The 4,419-nt window shown below is 42.1% G+C and overlaps 2 pseudogenes; one reads left to right on the top strand and one right to left on the bottom strand.

Annotated features, from left to right (window-relative positions):
- Positions 1-517: 517 nt before the first annotated feature.
- LOC146040075 (5S ribosomal RNA) lies at positions 518-635 on the bottom strand (annotated as a pseudogene).
- Positions 636-3,477: 2,842 nt separating this feature from the next.
- On the top strand, positions 3,478-3,595 carry LOC146040064 (5S ribosomal RNA; annotated as a pseudogene).
- Positions 3,596-4,419: the final 824 nt, after the last annotated feature.

The following is a 4,419-nucleotide window of genomic DNA, read 5'->3' as shown; positions in this document are numbered from 1 at the left end:
ATTTTTAGAATAAGATAGAAAATAGGGTGTCCAGAGAAGGACAAAGGAAGAACAAAACTAGGTTTTTGGGGCACTCTTCTTCAAATTGTAATGTGTAAGGTAGTAAGATGATTGGAATAAAAATTAACTTTTATTAGGGTTCACTTAAAAGAGGTTGGCGTCAATGATATATGAATAAAACGTATCAGGTAAATACAATTTTACAATGATGCATCACAATAAGAGTATACAATATAATGTCACATGGACTAGGCGAAAATGTTTTACACCGAGGGGACCACCCCCTGTAAGGTTGAAAAAATATATATGTTCTCAGCCCGTGAGAATTACCTTAGTGGGGTAGATGATGAAGAGGTACACGGAAATGGCACTTCAAAAACTGGTCAGTCGACTGGGTAATAATGATAAATAAAGGACAGAGAAAATGGACAGAAAGATTGTTAGGGTAAATTAAGAGAAAAATATTAAGAGAAAAATGGTCGTTGGTGTCGTGCCTGGTATTCTGGGTGTTCCGCTGTTGATACGACACCAGATCTTCCCTAACAGTCACCCGGTTAGGTACTGATCAGGCCAAACACTGCTTAGCTACTGAGATCGAACGAGATCAGGCGGCCCAGTGGTGTATGGTCGTATACTTAATGTATTGGATATAACGACACAGGACTGACATTAGAGACCATAAATTGCTTCTGCTTTCAAGAGACACAGAATGACCACGGCCTGATGCTCGAGGTATTGCAGGACGGGTCAACTATGCCAAGGGATGAGAGAGCAACGATATACAAGAGTACAGAGCACTGAATTTATTGCAATGACCAGACCCTTCTACTACCTTCCATCGTATGGAATAAATTGGATGGAAGTTGAGAGTAATAGTCTGGTAGTGCTCAATTCAATAAAAAAAGGATAAGGAAGCAGAAAAAGTAGGTATGTGCCCCCTATTCGATTGTGTCACCTGGTGATAGTGATGGATTGACACTTAACACCAGGTTCAATCCGGGGGTTGTATGGTACAATTCTGTGAGGTATGTGTCACAGCGGGAAAACAATAATGGTTGTTGGTCCCAAGGTGGTCACAAGAGGGTACAGCGCCACCAATGGAAGTTAGAAACAACGGGCAAACATAAATGCAGTTAAATATATTGGACCACAATTTATGTGGTTTATGCAGATCAAAACAGACACAGAAAACAATTATGGGGTTTGAAAGACCGTACAATGAAAATTCACTCGATGTAAATTTGAAGCGCACAGGTATAAGATGAAAAGCACTAAATATAAGTAGTTTGAGATTTGCACATTAGATTTAGGGGTGCCAAGTACAAGCAGATTGTCACTGAGACACTGAACTGGGAATGAACACACTCAAACTAATTAAGGCTGATCCTATATGTATCTGCCGGATTAGGTCTCTGGACAGTAGGGTTCACATAAAGGCGTAGATTTTAAACTAATCACACAAGGAAGTTTGAAACGTGGATCAGGTTTCAGTAATAGACAACGTTAGTGCATTCAAGACAAAAAAAGAGAGACGAAAAACTCCCACCTGCTGATATATGCAGTCACTGGTGGTATGGGTTAATATCTCAACAAGTCATAAACAGATAATCTTGTTAGCAGTATATGTGCACACAAAACAAAAATGGATTTCAGAATGAATAATTCTTGTATGGTTCTCTGCGGTAAATATAATATACACTACTTCTGTAAAGGGTAATACTCCCTTGTGCCCCAGTTTCTTAATAAATGAGAGAGGAGGTACAGGGGTCCGTTATGCAGAGAAGAGAAGTAATAAAAATATGGTAGGGTGCTGTGTGGGGTGCCGGTACCTGGCGGGTAATAACCCGCTGATGATGAAGACTCAGTCCGGGTGGGTCCCTGGATCTGGCTGCGTCTACCAAGAATTGCAGCGTGAATGGCTGTGTAGAGGCGGCCAGGTGATCCGCCCGTGGCTAGCGGCAGGTAGACCGGCTCCAAGTGTGGAATGACGGCAGGGGGTGGTCCTAGGTGCGTCAGTGGACACGTGTTTCGCCGTGGAGGCTTGTTCACCGTGACGCGTCACGGTGAACAAGCCTCCACGGCGAAACACGTGTCCACTGACGCACCTAGGACCACCCCCTGCCGTCATTCCACACTTGGAGCCGGTCTACCTGCCGCTAGCCACGGGCGGATCACCTGGCCGCCTCTACACAGCCATTCACGCTGCAATTCTTGGTAGACGCAGCCAGATCCAGGGACCCACCCGGACTGAGTCTTCATCATCAGCGGGTTATTACCCGCCAGGTACCGGCACCCCACACAGCACCCTACCATATTTTTATTACTTCTCTTCTCTGCATAACGGACCCCTGTACCTCCTCTCTCATTTATTAAGAAACTGGGGCACAAGGGAGTATTACCCTTTACAGAAGTAGTGTATATTATATTTACCGCAGAGAACCATACAAGAATTATTCATTCTGAAATCCATTTTTGTTTTGTGTGCACATATACTGCTAACAAGATTATCTGTTTATGACTTGTTGAGATATTAACCCATACCACCAGTGACTGCATATATCAGCAGGTGGGAGTTTTTCGTCTCTCTTTTTTTGTCTTGAATGCACTAACGTTGTCTATTACTGAAACCTGATCCACGTTTCAAACTTCCTTGTGTGATTAGTTTAAAATCTACGCCTTTATGTGAACCCTACTGTCCAGAGACCTAATCCGGCAGATACATATAGGATCAGCCTTAATTAGTTTGAGTGTGTTCATTCCCAGTTCAGTGTCTCAGTGACAATCTGCTTGTACTTGGCACCCCTAAATCTAATGTGCAAATCTCAAACTACTTATATTTAGTGCTTTTCATCTTATACCTGTGCGCTTCAAATTTACATCGAGTGAATTTTCATTGTACGGTCTTTCAAACCCCATAATTGTTTTCTGTGTCTGTTTTGATCTGCATAAACCACATAAATTGTGGTCCAATATATTTAACTGCATTTATGTTTGCCCGTTGTTTCTAACTTCCATTGGTGGCGCTGTACCCTCTTGTGACCACCTTGGGACCAACAACCATTATTGTTTTCCCGCTGTGACACATACCTCACAGAATTGTACCATACAACCCCCGGATTGAACCTGGTGTTAAGTGTCAATCCATCACTATCACCAGGTGACACAATCGAATAGGGGGCACATACCTACTTTTTCTGCTTCCTTATCCTTTTTTTATTGAATTGAGCACTACCAGACTATTACTCTCAACTTCCATCCAATTTATTCCATACGATGGAAGGTAGTAGAAGGGTCTGGTCATTGCAATAAATTCAGTGCTCTGTACTCTTGTATATCGTTGCTCTCTCATCCCTTGGCATAGTTGACCCGTCCTGCAATACCTCGAGCATCAGGCCGTGGTCATTCTGTGTCTCTTGAAAGCAGAAGCAATTTATGGTCTCTAATGTCAGTCCTGTGTCGTTATATCCAATACATTAAGTATACGACCATACACCACTGGGCCGCCTGATCTCGTTCGATCTCAGTAGCTAAGCAGTGTTTGGCCTGATCAGTACCTAACCGGGTGACTGTTAGGGAAGATCTGGTGTCGTATCAACAGCGGAACACCCAGAATACCAGGCACGACACCAACGACCATTTTTCTCTTAATATTTTTCTCTTAATTTACCCTAACAATCTTTCTGTCCATTTTCTCTGTCCTTTATTTATCATTATTACCCAGTCGACTGACCAGTTTTTGAAGTGCCATTTCCGTGTACCTCTTCATCATCTACCCCACTAAGGTAATTCTCACGGGCTGAGAACATATATATTTTTTCAACCTTACAGGGGGTGGTCCCCTCGGTGTAAAACATTTTCGCCTAGTCCATGTGACATTATATTGTATACTCTTATTGTGATGCATCATTGTAAAATTGTATTTACCTGATACGTTTTATTCATATATCATTGACGCCAACCTCTTTTAAGTGAACCCTAATAAAAGTTAATTTTTATTCCAATCATCTTACTACCTTACACATTACAATTTGAAGAAGAGTGCCCCAAAAACCTAGTTTTGTTCTTCCTTTGTCCTTCTCTGGACACCCTATTTTCTATCAGCTTTACCGCTGAACCTTTGGGAGCACCACCAACCTAGTACCACTGACAATAAAAGTCACACTGGTTGTATGTTGGTATCATCATTGACTACCATAATCTCTCTAATTGTTACTTTATTATCATCCCTTTGCTTGTGACGATCCACCCCAACTCGTTGAAATTTTTAGAATAAGCACAGGCTTTACATACAGAAGCATCGCACAAATCTGATTGATCCATGCGTGCTTCATTTTCATCCATGCTTGGCTGACGGAAAGCTCGGCAGCCAAACACAAATCAGTTTACAATTGGAAAATTTTAATCCTGAGAACATGGCAG

This window comes from Crinia signifera, chromosome 1 (assembly GCF_055691185.1).
Source record: "Crinia signifera chromosome 1, ASM5569118v1, whole genome shotgun sequence".
Taxonomy (NCBI): domain Eukaryota; kingdom Metazoa; phylum Chordata; class Amphibia; order Anura; family Myobatrachidae; genus Crinia; species Crinia signifera.
The sequence above is the reverse complement of the archived record's forward strand: the minus strand, read 5'-3'. Positions and strand labels throughout refer to the sequence as shown.